The 17,277-nt window shown below is 37.8% G+C and overlaps 1 protein-coding gene across 6 annotated transcripts in view; it reads right to left on the minus strand.

Moving 5' to 3' along the window:
• The window catches only part of Spn (Spinophilin), a 420,033-nt gene extending 403,004 nt beyond the window's left edge, over positions 1-17,029 (minus strand). For all 6 annotated transcript variants that reach the window (XM_067786891.1, XM_067786895.1, XM_067786894.1 and 3 more), the window contains exon 1: positions 15,997-17,029. The gene's annotated coding sequence lies outside the window, so the exon portion shown is untranslated. The remainder of the gene's footprint in view (positions 1-15,996) is intronic.
• Positions 17,030-17,277: the final 248 nt, after the last annotated feature.

Below are 17,277 nucleotides of genomic sequence, written 5' to 3' on the forward strand. Positions count from 1 at the left end.
GACCAAAATACCAGATTCAAGGGGTTGCGTAGCGCAACCCTTTCAGGTGGCCAGCGCAATATATAGCTTCTCCAAACCCAATTGTCAACCTCACCTATCCGTGGCGAATTCTGTTTCATTAACAGCCGAGGCTCTGGCGACCCCAAGCGCCTCATGGAACTTGAGGGTGGGGTGGGAGGGTTAGGCCTGAAGGTTAAATGTGGCCATATAAATCGTTCCCGAGATGGTGGGGCTAGTACCTTAATGGTGCTGTGTTACCGGAGCGTACCGGATCTGTATCCGGCAAAGGACCATCACATCGATAACACTCCCCTTCGGGGAGTAACCTTATCGCTACAACAACAACAACATAAAACAAAGTCGCTTTTTCTGTCCCTATGTCCCTTTGAATGCTTAAACCTTTAAAACTACGCTACGGATTTTGATGCGGTTTTTTTACTAGATAGATTGATTGAAGAGGAAGGTTTATATGTATAATAATATCCATTAAATAATGGAGAAATACTGTTATTTTTGAAGTTTCTAATGTGATGTATACATATATAAGAAAGTGGTGTTAGTTACACTATTTATAACTCAAGAACAGATGAACCGATTTGGCTGAAAATTGGTGGAGAGGTGGCTTAGAACCAGGAGACGGACATAGGATAACCTCTCTGAAGTTGGCAAGACAACTTTTACGTGGAAAAAAATTACCTATTGGGAAAATTGCCGTGAATTTGCCGTAATTTAGCCGTGAAACAAAAAAATTTGCCGTGGCCATATTTTAGAAAATACAGGGTGGCACGCTAACTTCACGTGAAGTTAGCGTGCCACCCTCAGAAAACCACCTTAGAGGCCAGCTAGGAAGATAATTCTTGCACACGAATTTGCCTTAAATTTGCCGTAGATAAGTGGCATATTATATAATTTCGAAAAAAAAAAATTTAACTTTTTTTTATGGTGCACCGCCAACTTCACGTGAAGTTAGCGTGCCACCCTCAGAAAACCGCCTTAGAGGCCAGCTAGGAAAATAATTATTGCACTCGAATTTGCCGTAAATTTGCCGTAGATACGTTGCATATTTTATAAATTCGAAAAAAAAAAATTTCAAATTTTTTTTATGGTGCACCGCCAACTTCACGTGAAGTTAGCGTGCCACCCTCAGAAAACCGCCTTAGAGGCCAGCTAGGAAAATAATTCTTGCACACGAATTTGCCGTAAATTTTCCGTAGATAAGCGGCATATTTTATAAATTCGAAAAAAAAAATTTCAAATTTTTTTTATGGTGCACCGCCAACTTCACGTGAAGTTAGCGTGCCACCCTCAGAAAACCGCCTTAGAGGCCAGCTAGGAAAATAATTCTTGCACACGAATTTGCCGTAAATTTGCCGTAGATAAGCGGCATATTTTATAAATTCGAAAAAAGAAATTTCAAATATTTTTATGGTTAACGCCAACTTCACGTGAAGTTAGCGTGCCACCCTCAGAAAACCGTCTTAGAGGCCAGCTAGGAAAATAATTCTTGCACACGAATTTGCCGTAGATAAGTGGCATATTTTATAAATTCGAAAAAAGAAATTTCAAATTTTTTTTATAGTGCACCGCCAACTTCACGTGAAGTTAGCGTGCCACCCTCAGAAAACCGCCTTAGAGGCCAGCTAGGAAAATAATTCTTGCACACGAATTTGCCGTAAATTTGCCGTAGATAAGCGGCATATTTTATAAATTCGAAAAAAGAAATTTCAAATATTTTTATGGTTAACGCCAACTTCACGTGAAGTTAGCGTGCCACCCTCAGAAAACATCTTAGTGGCCAGCTAGGAAAATAATTCTTGCACACGAATTTGCCGTAAATTTGCCGTAGATAAGTTGCATATTTTATAAATTCGAAAAAAAAAATTTCAAATTTTTTTTATGGTGCACCGCTAACTTCACGTGAAGTTGGCGTGCCACCCTGTATTTTCTAAAACATGGCCGCGGCAAATTTTTTTGTTTGACGGATAATTCACGGCAAATTTACGGCAAATTCACGTGCAAGAATTATTTTCCTAACTGGTGTCTAAGGTGGTTTTCGAAAAGTGGCACGCTAACTTCACGTGAAGTTGGCGGTGCACCATAAAAAAAGTTAAATTTTTTTTTTTCGAAATTATATAATATGCCACTTATCTACGGCAAATTTACGGCAAATTCGTGTGCAAGAATTATTTTCTTAGCTGGCCTCTAAGGTGGTTTTCTGAGGGTGGCACGCTAACTTCACGTGAAGTTGGCGGTGCACCATAAAAAAAATTTGAAATTTTTTTTTTCGAATTTATCAAATATGCAACTTATCTACGGCAAATTTACGGCAAATTCGTGTGCAAGAATTATTTTCCTAGCTGGCCTCTAAGGCGGTTTTCTGAGGGTGGCACGCTAACTTCACGTGAAGTTGGCGGTGCACCATAAAAAAATTTGAAATTTTTTTTTCGAATTTATGAAATATGCCATTTATCTACGGCAAATTTACGGCAAATTCGTGTGCAAGAATTATTTTCCTAGCTGGCCACTAAGATGGTTTTCTGAGGGTGGCACGCTAACTTCACGTGAAGTTGGCGGTACACCATAAAAAAATTTAAATTTCTTTTTTCGAATTTATAAAATATGCCGCTTATCTACGGCAAATTTACGGCAAATTCGTGTGCAAGAATTATTTTCTTAGCTGGCCTCTAAGGTGGTTATCTGAGGGTGGCACGCTAACTTCACGTGAAGTTGGCGGTGCACCATAAAAAAATTTGAAATTTCTTTTTTCGAATTTATGAAATATGCCATTTATCTACGGCAAATTTACGGCAAATTCGTGTGCAAGAATTATTTTCCTAGCTGGCCACTAAGATGGTTTTCTGAGGGTGGCACGCTAACTTCACGTGAAGTTGGCGGTGCACTATAAAAAAAATTTGAAATTTCTTTTTTCGAATTTATAAAATATGCCACTTATCTACGGCAAATTCGTGTGCAAGAATTATTTTCCTAGCTGGCCACTAAGATGGTTTTCTGAGGGTGGCACGCTAACTTCACGTGAAGTTGGCGGTGCACCATAAAAAAATTTGAAAATTTTTTTTCGAATTTATGAAATATGCCATTTATCTACGGCAAATTTACGGCAAATTCGTGTGCAAGAATTATTTTCCTAGCTGGCCACTAAGATGGTTTTCTGAGGGTGGCACGCTAACTTCACGTGAAGTTGGCGGTGCACTATAAAAAAAATTTGAAATTTCTTTTTTCGAATTTATAAAATATGCCACTTATCTACGGCAAATTCGTGTGCAAGAATTATTTTCCTAGCTGGCCTCTAAGGCGGTTTTCTGAGGGTGGCACGCTAACTTCTCGTGAAGTTGGCGGTGCACCATAAAAAAATTTGAAAATTTTTTTTCGAATTTATGAAATATGCCATTTATCTACGGCAAATTTACGGCAAATTCGTGTGCAAGAATTATTTTCCTAGCTGGCCACTAAGATGGTTTTCTGAGGGTGGCACGCTAAATTTACGTGAAGTTGGCGGTGCACTATAAAAAAAATTTGAAATTTCTTTTTTCGAATTTATAAAATATGCCACTTATCTACGGCAAATTTACGGCAAATTCGTGTGCAAGAATTATTTTCCTAGCTGGCCTCTAAGGTGGTTTTCTGAGGGTGGCACGCTAACTTCACGTGAAGTTAGCGTGCCACCCTGTATTTTCTAAAACATGGCCGCGGCAAATTTTTTTGTTTCACGGATAATTCACGGCAAATTCACGGCAAATTTACGGCAAATTCACGTGCAAGAATTATTTTCCTAACTGGTGTCTAAGGTGGTTTTCGAAAAGTGGCACGCTAACTTCACGTGAAGTTGGCGGTGCACCATAAAAAAGTTAAATTTTTTTTTTTCGAAATTATATAATATGCAATTTTCCCAATAGGTAATTTTTTTCCACGTAAAAGTTGTCTTACCAACTTCAGAGGTCATAGGATAATTTTTATCCCGTTCTGGCTAGGGTCTTGAGATCAAAACGTGGACCTGGGTAATCCTGGGATGTGTTTGTACATTATGGGTATCAAATTGAAGCTGTTTATGAGTACTTTACTACAGAGTAATTTTATACCGCTGGGTGACTAGGGTCTCAAAATATAGTCCAAAACGTGGACCCGTAAACCCCTAGAGTGTGTGTAATATGGATATCAAATTAAAGCTGTTGGTGAGATCTTTAAAGTAATTTTCATTGTGATATTAGATTTAGCAGAGCAAAACTGATAAATATGCATGCGAAGCCGAAATAAAGACATAAATAAATAATACCCACATACCTATTTGCATACGCCCTATTCGATTTGCCTGAAATTTGGTATATAAATTTGCCTATATTAGTATTTACGATCCTTTTTTCCGGGAAGGGGCTGGGATTAGGACTTGGGACTGAGACTCGGAGTGGGACTGGGACTCGGAATGGGACTGGAACAAAATGCACACCACCCTCTGGGACCGGCAATAAGGGATGAAGAAGAATGAGAAGAACTTAAGAGATGAGAAAAGAGGGAAGGAGAAGGAGACTGAGAAAGAGATAGAGGGAGACGAAGATAGAGATAGATTAAGCGAAAAAGACGGAGGGAGGAGTGTGTAAAAGGATTAAGAAAAAGTTAAGAGGGGAGAGGGCAGAGCTAGACGGGAAAAGCTTATTAAAATGTATGTAGATAGACCAAATTTAGGGCAGAACAACGTCTGACGGATCTGCTAGTATATAAATAAAATAAAACCAATAAATAAGGACGAAATATAAACTAATAAAACTTGTAAAAGAGGGGGCCGCCATTGTGTTTAGGCAGAGACGCAACAGCAGTATCAACGTCTACCGCACACAGCACACAAGTGCGCCTAAGATTGGCACCAATTCCGCCTGCAATGCGTCCACAGCTGTGGGTTTGATTAGCGCATTGCGGGGTATTGGTGTATGATAGTTCTGGGCAGACAAAACAAAAGACCGACTGAGTAAAACCAAAATTCGAGCAACAAGTCAACAAAAATGTGCGTAAGTATTGTGTATGTTGTGATATGGCGGGCGAAACAAGCAGTTCGCCCAAAGAACTGTGTGACTGACTGGCTCAATAAGTTATGGCAAAAACGTTCGTAGGCATATGCATATGTACATGAGGGTATCCAGAAACCTGTGAGGATCTAAAATAAATGTTTGGAGTACATTTTTTTATTCTCGCGCTGCAAGTGGCTTCAGAGTGCGCCGCTTTCTCCTAGAATTTCTGAAGGGGCAGTGAATATATTAAGTACAGCATCTAGACCTACTGGAGTGTCCAGTAATAGATTAGGATGATCTCGTCAACTAAGACAGTTAGGTCTCTAGGAACTAAATCAAGTGATAAAGTGTTCTGAAGTTTGGTCAAGGATATAAGTTCAAAAATTAGCTAAATAGTTTGTGAATCAGATATACCAAATCCCACTTTTAAGACAAGAATAAGTTATTTGGAAGGCGTTTGGATAACGGTTATATCGAAAATATTGTTAGGTGCGACGGCTCTAAGGTCCCAACAGCCATGAATACGATTTTTTTACCTCTTGAACTCACAAGTCTGTGGTTTTTACAACTGTCACTACTTACCGAAGCTGTATAAATCAGCTAAGCTAGGCTTCCCAAGACCATGAGTTCTGGAAAGGTTGGACAGTTTCAGGAATGTATCATTGTACACTGCCAGTGGTCCATCTGACAGTACGTGCTTCACGCGCTTCTACTTCTCAAAAGAATCTTCTCTGTTCCGTAGCATAAAAAGACGAACCGCGCCAAACAAACTGAGCAGTTATCTTGTTTCTCGGTTCTTCTTTTTGCTGTTGCTTTAACAGCAAAAATACTTTCTGAAGGTTGTTAAAAGATTTGCCCGGGTACCAACTGACACAAAGGAAAAGCAAGAGGTGCGAAAAGTCTAAGCCAATCATTAGTTGAAGCATGGTTGCGTCCATGGTGATGCTTATTGAGACTGGTATCTTTATTAAAACAACAACAAGAATAAGAAAAATTCAAACAAAAATAAACAAAGAATAGCTGCATTTGCCCTGATACGCACTTGGTTTGTAATCTGAAACTGCAAGCAAGCCGCCTCTGCTGCTGTTGCCAGCGTTGTGGCTGTTTCTTGAGCTGCTGCCACTTCTACTATGACCTTCATCGTTACGCTACCTTTACTGGTACTGATCCATCAAATTGCAGGTGCAGCTGATGTTCCTTTCAATAATTCCAAAAATACAAATTGTGATTGTAAGAATAGAATAGAGCTGTGTTTAACGAAAGCGTGTTAGCGAAACGAAATTGGATTTTGAACAAAGTGCTTCGGCACAATGGCATGTTTCAATGCACTCCCAGCCCTTTACACATCTCCGACATAGAAGTTACGCAATATTATACTACTACGGCTGTAGGTGATGCTGTACTGGAAATTCCTCCATATTTACTGCAGTCATATGAGAGTATTTGGAACCAGCTTTGGAGATCCATGAAGCAGAGTTTTCAAGAACATATAACTTAGCAACTTAATTCGGCAAGATCTGATAAGCCGAAACAGTCTTACCCATCTGACGAAGCAGAAGAAAAAAGTATCTATATATTGGGGGTGGCGTCTTTAAGGAGTAAGTCCGTAGGAGAGTGAGAGCTTATTTAAGAGGCTGCGTATATAAAAAATAATCAAACAATTTCCCGCTTCACCGCGGGAGTTTAGGAGGTTCTAAACCCAGCGAATGCTACAACAAGTCTTAAATTGCCCTATTATTTTAATTTAATTTATTTATTCATCAGTCTACAAATTAAACAATCATACAGACCAAAAATACAGACACTTAATTTAAAGATGTAATGTGTGATATAATTAAACGCTAAACAATTTCAAATTCAAAAGTTAGAAGTAAGCAAAAGTTAAAACGTAGTAAATGAATTCTTGTAAGTATCTCAAAAAGTCCTCACGCAGAGTACTCATGATGGAGCTGTTTTCCCGGAAGGGGCACACGAGAATTTATGAAATTGACAACAATAGAGCATATTAATAGTAGACAAAATTTAAACAGAATAAATTAGAGTACATACATATTGTGACGAATATTAGCAACACTAAGGCATTTTATCATCTCTAAGCCGATACTAAACAGTCATTTGTATGTACATAAACAAATCAATCATTATTTATTTATTTATTTATTTGTTTGTTAAAGTCAACACAGACACAAAGCGGTCGACTACTGGATATAAGATACAATACATATAACAAGGAAAGAAAACATACGCGTAAAAAACAAAATTTAAAGTAAAAACTTAAATAATAAACAATCAAATTAATTAAGTTAAATTTTAATTAATACACAAATCAAATCAAAAATAAAATTTAGTTAAAGTTAATATTGAAATAAAATTGACATCTTATTTAAAAATTCTTTAAAAATATCATGCCAGACGTGAGAGTATTTCCTTACGGATAGCAGCAATCGAATACTCAAAACTAGTGCAGTTGTACAGTTCGTTATAGAGCGAGCACCAATTGCTAAGAGGGCTATATTTGGCAAAATTACACCGTAGAATGGGTAAATGAAAGAGTACATAGTGTCTTGTAGTTCTCGCAGGAACAGAAAAATTCAATCTGCTTACAAGGTCAGTGGAGTCTATCTCACAGATAGTCAGTTTATGAAGGAACATTACCCCGAGTAATGTTCTTCTATTCTCTAAAGTTGGCAAACTAATGAGAAGAATTCTATTTCTATAAGGTGGAAGATGTTGATTTGATTCCCAGTTAAGACCGCGTAAAGCGAAGATTAGAAACTGCTTCTGTACCGATTCAATCCGATCTATATGATTTTTATACCCCGGGGAACAAATACAGGAACAATACTCAAGTATTGGGCGAACCAAAGATGTGTAAAGGGTCTTGGTTAAATAAGGATCATCAAATTCTTTAGCCCATCTTTTAATAAATCCGAGTACACCCGATGCCTTATTTACAATAGATGAAATATGCATGTTAAAGCTCAATTTCGCATCAAAAAGAACACCTAGGTCACATACTACAGATATACGCTCCAAGGGAGCACCATCTAGCATATAGGATTTTAAAACTGGGTTGACTCTGTGAAATGTCATTAGTTTTTAGTATGACAAGTTTACCGCATGTAGGTGGTATCGATTTTTTGTACTTTATTAACTTTCCGCAATTTTTTAATATTCAAATGTTTTTAAATGTTTAAATGTTTTAGTGAAAATTGTGTTTTTCGTTAATTTTCCATCATTGTAAAAGTAAGAAAAATTTTTCTGCAATCAATATTTATTTGCAATATTTTAAATTTTAAATCTATATGTATCTGATTGTGTTCTTTGTTGTTTTTTGTTTTATTAAATAAATACAGTGTCACGCTCCTGAAGATGCCAAGGAAATTTGGCGAAACGTCGAGCTGAAAGGTGGAATAATCTTTATTTTTATTTGCACCCAACAAAATAGATCTGCGTAGCTTAAAAAATACATAAATATTATTCAAACAGATCGGAAGAAAATTATATATATGTCATTAGTTTACATTTGCAGCAGTTCAAAACTAGTAGATTTACTGAACACCATAATTGAAATGAGTCCAAATCGGCCTGAAGTAAATCCAAACGGGAAGAGTCAGAAGGCAAGTATGTATAGCATAGTTTAACATCATCTGCATACATTAGAACACGGGAATACGAGATAACCATTGGAAAGTCATTTATAAAGAGGGTAAAAAGTAATGGACCCAGATGGCTACCGTGAGGCACACCAGAAGTTACTTCTATCGACTCTGAGAGACTGTTTTTGAACATAACTCGCTGAGTTCTATTTAAGAGATAGCTGCGAAGCCAAAGTAATAAATTCTTCGAAAAACCCAGTAAGTCAAGTTTATGAGTTAAAAGCTCATGATTAACAGAATCAAATGCTTTGCTGAAGTCGGTATAAATAACAGCGGATTGCTTATTGGATAAAAATCCATCCATGACTAGAGAGGTGAACTCAAACAAGTTGTTTGTGGTTGATCTTCTACACACAAAACTATGTTGGCTGGGTGATAATAAAGAAGTACATACGTATTGAATTTGGCAGGTGATGATCTTTTCAAACATTTTAGGAATAGCCGAAAGTTTAGATATGCCCCTGTAGTTCTCGATATTGGACCTACTACCTTTCTTATGTAAGGGAATAATAAATGATTGCTTCCAAATTGAAGGGAATTCAGAAGATTCAAGAAATAGTGTAAATAATTTAAGGATCGGCTTAGATAAGTTGACAGCGCAAAACTTTAGAACACAACTATTAACACCATCTGGGCCCGGAGAGGTAATTGGTTTCAACTCCAGAAGACTCTTCAGAACAGTATCTATATCTATGACAGGAACCAGAATAAAATTATAACTTTCTAAGGTGTAAGGATAGAGATCCGATTGAAAAAGTTGAGATGAATAGGTCAAATTAAAGTATTCAGCAAATAAGTTGGCAACATCATCATCCGAGCTTGCGTTTTTACATCCATAAGCAAAAGCAGACGGAAATCCTGAGGTTTTTCTCTTAGAATTGACAAAACTAAAGAATTGTTTCGGGTTGTTAAAAATTGAAGCTTACACCGATTTAAGTCACGTTTATAGCACTGCTGATTAAGACGATGAAAGTTTGATCTAGCAACTAAATATTTAGAAAAATCGGAGCATGATCCTGATATTTCAAATCGTTTGTATGGCCTAGATTTAATATTATATAGTCTTACAAGATGTCTTGAGAACCACGGGGGTTTGCCCGTTCCAGCATTGCCATGACGAAGAGGCACACAGCATGCAAAGAAACCATCGAGAGAACTGTAAAAAATAAAAGTTGCTGACTCGACATCTTTACAAGCATATAGATCCGACCAGTCATGGGTGGAAATAAGATAATTCAGCTTATTAAAATCTGCCTTACAAAAACATCTTGATCGAAAGCTAGATTTTACTTTTGCTGCATCAAACAACACAGGCTGAGCATAATCAAGCATTACCTCAAGTGTAGGATGAAGTGGATCCTCTGGAAGTGATAATGGGGGAATTCGCTTGAGGGAAGTACCCACAGGGTCATCCGCAAATACCAAATCCAGCATTTTATTTTTGCAATTTAATATATTGTTTAATTGTAGTAAATGTATATCAAGCAGACTTACAAAAATCATGCTGAGTGGTGGACGTCAAAAAGTTTAATTCACTGTTGCCAATCCAACTTACTGTAGGCAAATTGAAGTCACCAAGCACCACCAGGCGGTCCCTATCTCGCAACTGAGAGTAAACACTACGTATAGATAAGCTATGTTGAGTATAAACATGCATATCCGAACGTGGGGGAATATAGCAGCAGCAAATTAATAGACTAGCACTACGTAATGAGATCTTTACTGCTATAAACTCAATATCAGAGTCATAGTCCAACGACAGTAATTCTGACGGTAGGCTAGAGTCTACGGCTATAAGGACACCACCCGCTCTAGATACACGATCGCGCCTATACACGACATAGTTACACGAGAAGATCTCTGAGTTATAATTATCTTCCATAAGCCAGGTCTCAGCAATGGCTATCCATTGCGCTGTGAACGAAAAACTGTTTAGAAATAACGAACTCAATTTGGATCGTAAGCCACGAACATTCTGATAATGAATAGATATATAAGACAAACCGATATTTACGTCTGTGGTATTCTTGCCGAGTGCGGTAAGTTTTTTGAAATTCTTACATTTGCCTTTTTTGTGAACAAATGTACCACCGAATGTTTCGGCCAAAAAGACTGTTCAAGCATTTTGTCAAAATATGCATCAGGCACTGATATTTTAAAAGACGAGATGTCCCTTTCATACTTAAAATTAAATTTGTAAACACTTAATTTAATAGGTTTAGAATCAAGCTTGGATACAATATAGTTAGTTATGTCATCTTCCGTCAACGTTCCGTGAAGCCGTGATACAAATATCGACCTACGAGGCAGCACAGCAGTCACCTCTCTGTGGGCTTCAGGTTGCACTCCAGTATTAACATCATTAATAATATTATCAGCGTTATCAGCAGACCCAATATTAGCGGAATGAGGCTTATCATTGGTATTTACAGCGTAAGAGGTACTTGAGGTGTCGACGGCATCATTATTAGTATGTGGGGCGACAGTATGTACATTATCGGCGGCGGTGAAATTGTTTGAATTAGCGGCGCCAGAATTTTCAACAGTAGACAGCCTGGCGTCACTGCAGACAGCGGACGGTGACAAAACAATTGACGAAAAAGAAGGTGGGATAGGCATAGAGAGGGGTGTAGGTGTGAGCATAGCCGATGCATTATCAGCTATATGTAGCTGTGAACCTTCCAGAGGAGTGTCTATGTCTACACATATGTACATTCAAGCAGCGGAGAGATACGCACAAACACATGCATATATCTAAGATACTCACAAAAGTATGCAATCATCGGTGGAAGTATTACTCACATATGCACGCGCATATGGCTATGCAAGAAGCTATAAACGTGCATTTGTAGTTTATAGCTGGGAAGTTTATAGCTGGTAAACAAGTAGTAAATTCTAGTGAAGTGTTTTAAAGCAAAAAGCAAAAATTGTTTCTAAACCGATTCCAGCTTGTCAGAATGAAGCTGATAACGCGGATTCCAAATTAAAGAAGCGTATTCCAAAATAGGCCTGACCAACAATATTAAGAGAGTTTTTGTAACGTATGGGTCATTGAATTCATTAGACCAACGTTTAACGAAAGCCAAAGTACCTTTAGCCCTATTCACACAAGATTCAATATGAAATTTAAAATCCAGTTTTGGGTCCATTGTAACGCCTAAATCAATAGAGTTAGTGACTTGCTTGATTAAATAATCGCCAATAGCATAATCATGGGATTGGAAGGACTTCCTTGTAAAACACATGAACTTACACTTCGGCAGGTTTAGTGACAAGGCGTTTACATTACACCAATCAACTAGATAATACAGATCAGCCTGAAGAAATTCCCTATCCACGGGTAAGCGGATAGGCATTATAATTTTGACATCATCAGCGTACATCAACGCCTTGCAGTGCTTCAAAACACTTGGAAGGTCGTTAATGAACAGGAGGACCAAAACTGGGCAAAGGTGGCTGCCTTGTGGAACCCCAGAAGATACGTTTATCAACTGAGACCAGCAATTATTGAATATAACTGTCTGTTTTCTTTCCTTTAAATAAGAAGAAACCCAAGAGTGGAACAATGGAGGAAATCCTAACCGATCAAGTTTGAATAAAAGTATGGAATGAGAAACTTTATCAAATGCCTTACTAAAATCAGTATAAATAACAGCAACTTCACAATTAGTCTTAAAACTGTTGGATACAAAGGTTGTAAACTCAAGCAAGTTGGACACCGTAGACTTACCCTTGCAAATTGTTGTGAAAAGTCAACTAATGAAGATACTCTAAAAGCAAGTTGTTTTGTGATAAGCGATCCAAGTAGCTTAGGAGTAGTGTTGAGCTTTGCTATTCCTCTATAATTTATAACACACGTTCTACTTCTATTTTTATGCAGTGGTATTATGAACGATTCTTTCCACTTCTTGTGAAATATCCCTTGCTTCAGGGAGGCATTGAACAAACAGGCTACATGTCGATATAAGTATCGAGCACAAGATTTCAGGACAACTGACGGAATTCGATCCGGACCACCAGAGTAAGAAATTTTTAGACTTTCCAGGTGAGTTAAAACATCATCAGTACGTTTAAATGGGACTACCTGGGAAGTCACGGGAGACAATTTGAAAGGATAATTCAATGGCGGCTAAACAGAGGTATTTGAATAAGTAGATTCGAAGAAATCCGCGAACATATTTGAAATTTCGAAGCTATCGTTGGAATGAGCCGAGAAGGGTCAAAAATCGACTCGTTCAAAGGAAATTTATTTCTTAAATAATCTGATTATTAATTATGCAGATTTCAATCTCTCCAGAAGTCAGTTAAGTTGCTGAAAACTTCAAATTATTAGATATTTTATGTAAACCTTTAATCTCAAAATATATTTGCGTATTGGTAGGTAGTGCGAACAGTGAGAATGAACATTTTTTGTACATTCTTTCAAGCAAAATGTAAAGCTCATATAGAAACTCCACAAAAAGAACGGAGTTTGCGCACAACTATCCACAGTTCCAAGAAATTTCTAACAATCCAACATAGAAATAAGTATTACACAACTACTTTCTAAAAGCGCGTCCCGAACTCTCTCACAACGGTATATAACAAAATAAAAAGAAAACACAAAAATTTCAAAACATATACAGAAAATGTACAGAAATACTGAAATACCGCCGCAGGCAGCAGGCAACTCGTACAAGGAATTGTTTGGATACGATGATGCGTACAATGTAGACAAGTTGGAAGCAACTAAGTACATATATATGTGTGTAGGTGTTAAGCTATGAAAGTAAAGTTAGCAAAGGCGGTAGAGAGCCAGGGTGGAACTTGTGTGTAGAGAAGCACTTCATGAATGAAACGGGCAGGAGAAGCTTTTATACGATGGGCAACTAACAAATGTTCGCTTAGTTGATGACTGCTGCAGCGAGTACTCTTTTTTCTGTTGTTTTTATAACCGCAAAAGACACTTCAAAAGGTTTAGGGGGTGTGTTGCAGGTCTAGGCCGGATGGATGCGTTTGTCTAGTATCAATGTGGTACGATCTGGTACTAGCCCTACCGCGCCTGGAATGATTTTTTTGAAACATCGAATCTGCGGATCTGTGGTTTTCAGTCGCCTCTTACTACAGGCAGACCAACCCAGGGATGCTTACAAGTAACAAGCAAAAGGTCGCAAATACTAAGCCTCTTAGTACTTTGGGGCGGGGTTATTTAATTATATATTCTTGGCAGTCTGTTAGTCTTCCTGATAAACAAGATTTTAAAGCCAACCCAAAAACATAGCTGTTGAGAGTAGCAAACGCTTCCGACCAGCAAAGCGTTGTAGTTGTTATAGTTGTTATTGTAGCGATAAAAACACTACCCGAAGGTTTTAAGAACTGTTATCGATGTTGATGGTCCTTTGCCGGATATAGCTCCGGTACGTTCTGGTAACAAGCACCATTAAGGTACAAGCCTAGCCATCTCGAGAACGATTTAATATGACCACAGTGAACCTTCAAGGCCATACCGAGGATTCGCCTCGTGTAGGTGAAGTTGACAATTGGGTTGCGGATGCAATGAATTGCGCTTATCAACCACTTGAATAAGTTAACCCAACCCTCGACATTTAAAAAAAAGAAGTGTAATAAATTTGATAAGCCGTTATTATATTAGCATTAAATATTGTGCAATTTAGTACACTCACGTTTTTTGATTGGGCAGGGTTGGGCCAGCTTAAGAGACCTCCTCTTTTGGCTCTTGGTACAACATACTGTGCCTCTTTGCTTTTTAGGATCCCGTTTCACCATATTACCGTGTTAATTATGAAACAGGTTCGGCGCCTCCTCAGACTTCACCCACCTTTACACATCTGCCCATAGGAATTCCTACATCTATCAGCCTTGTCGCTCCGTTCATCTTATGGACCACCGGAGACGCAGTATTATGCTTCTTTAAGAATCCTAGAGTTAGCCGGAGTCTCTGTGTCACCACACTTTAGCTTATCAATCACTTCTTAGCCCGTAGTGCCCTTTGCTTCGACAATGTCACCGTTACTTCGCAAAGCGACCCACTTACAAGAAAGCTCTGTTCAAATACAGCGCAATTCGTGGCTGGAAGCGCCCAAGCCACTCAGCTAAATAGGAGGGCTAAGACCTAACATCAGTGCAAAAGCTGCCTGTAGCAATGACTAAGAGTCCAAAGTGGATTTGAAATTGATGTCAAGTTCAGAGCAATCGGTATATTGAACCAGATATGAGCGAGCAAGATACATATTATACGGCAGTTACAGTTCTTGCAGGTTCTTGAACAGGTGTTGTGTTCACTACCTAACTAGAACAGCGTATTGGGGGATTCAATGAGTTGACAAGCGCAGCCCAATTGTTAACGTCACCAACGCGAGAAGAATCCTATTACAAATATGAATGTATCATACACATATTTAGCAGGCGAGGCTCTGACGACCGCAACTTCCTCATGGAATTAGAGAGAGAGTGGGGGCGTTATGGCCTAGAAGGTTTAATGTGGTCATATAAATCGGCCCCGAGGACTAGTACCTTATTTGTGCTTGTCAACAAAACCTTCGGGAATTATCTTTATCGTTAATACAACAACAACAACAACAACAACAACAACAACAACAACACCAACAACAACACCAACAACAACACCAACAACAACACCAACAAGAAGAATAACAGCAACAACAACAACAGCTTATTGGGCGTAAAAAATGGACAAAATATTGAAAAAGAGACAAGTAGAATTGTAAATAAAAATAACGTGTGGATGTTTACTTTTTAAGGATAATGTTATCGCTGTTTCAAAAGGGTATGCCAAAATACAGTTGTTATCAAATGGTGGCAATGGCAGAGAAGAAGTGGCACTACCTATCTATATTTGTATCATGCTTTAACCCGAAGTGCGGGTTTGAGGTGGAAACGATCAGAACCTGCGCTCGCCAGGCTAAGAAGTAGCAAGTGACATAGCCCCTTGAAAGCTTTTTAGTATTCTCCAAGAGGACGGAGTTATTTTATAACAAAGGTCTTGGCTTTTGATACGGTTTTTCAGTTTGGTCGTTAAACAAACTTCTGGTAACACTACGAACTCATTCAGTCTATGTGAGGTCCTCATGGAACGGACAGTTCAACCTAACCCAATCTTAACCCGAACATTGAAAAAATTGTGTTTGTTTGCACTTTATTTTTAAGAACCAATCGAACTTTTGTTAGTCCCTTTGGACATATCGAGATACAGGCGTGGCAGAAAACAAATGGGATTTTTTAACTAGGATATACTAAAATAAACGTCTTTATTTAATGATTATTAAACAAAACATAAAAATAAACATAAGGACACCTACCTGCGATAGAAGCACTGAAAAACAGCTTAACTCCAATTGGCGAAGGATGTATTCCAAAATCCTCAATAAAGAGTTGCTGCCTTCTTTTTGCACACAGGAATACACAATTTACACGCAATGGATTTGATTTCCTTGTAAAAAAATGTTTTTTGTTTAATTTTATTAAACTTATCTTCACCATTTATTTATTTAATGATAATATAAATATACATCACATTTTCACTCTATTTACTATTTATTCTCGCATAGTTGAATTGCAAATAGAATGCCGTTTGGTTATTTGCAGCCAAATAACTCCCTAAATTGCCTGACACTTGTGTACCCTTTGTTGTTGGCAGTTGATTCGGCTTCCTTGTTTGCAGACGGAAGCCCACATAAGACACACACACAAACAAACACTTGCACGCGAATCTTGACACGACTCGGCTCCAGCAGCTACACTTTTCAGCTCCAGTGGGAATATATTTTATGCTGCCGAATCGAAACTTTGCAGAAAATGAAAACTGAAATGTCTGCGGAGTGGCGGGTTCGTCTTTGCACTTCAATTAGCACAATTTTTCCTGCTCAAACACTTCACATGCACTTGGCATTTTTAGATATATTTTTTCGCCAATAAAAATTATCAATTTATTTTTATTATAAAACATCATTTTTATATTTTTTCTTTACATTTTTATTTTATTTTATATGCTATTTGTTTATATGTATGTGTGTATATATCTTTAGCTCTATGTGGCTTCTTCTTTATCCTCATCTGTAGAACACATCCATTCACACAAGTTTACCACAAACAGGTAGAAAAAACAAAAACTCACAAGCAGCCGCAAAAAATTTGTCTATGCATTCAGAATTTTCAATTTTTTTTTATTAAAAAATGCACCAATGCGCTATTCTTTCTTTTTAGCACAAAGCTTAATATTCGCGCCTTAACTAATTACTTTTTTTAATTGATTTTTTATTATATTATTTGCATATATATAAATTTAAAATTATCGTAAAAACAAATCCAACTCCACTACCATCCACTTCTTTCGGCGTCATATTTTGCAATGGTAAAAAATTGCATTCTAATTGGATTTTGAAGTGTATATTACGTTTACATGCAACACTGCGTGTAGAAGATTTGGAAATGGAATACAATAGGGTGACTTAAAAGAGAATAATTAGGGTTACCACGATGATTGCCTAAAGGGCCAATTAAACTTCCTGAACCCTAACGCCATAGTCGTAACCATGCCCATATCCATACCTAACTCCAATGTGATCGATTAATGGTGCCTT

The sequence above is a fragment of the Eurosta solidaginis genome, chromosome 5 (assembly GCF_040869045.1).
Source record: "Eurosta solidaginis isolate ZX-2024a chromosome 5, ASM4086904v1, whole genome shotgun sequence".
In the NCBI taxonomy this organism is placed as follows: domain Eukaryota; kingdom Metazoa; phylum Arthropoda; class Insecta; order Diptera; family Tephritidae; genus Eurosta; species Eurosta solidaginis.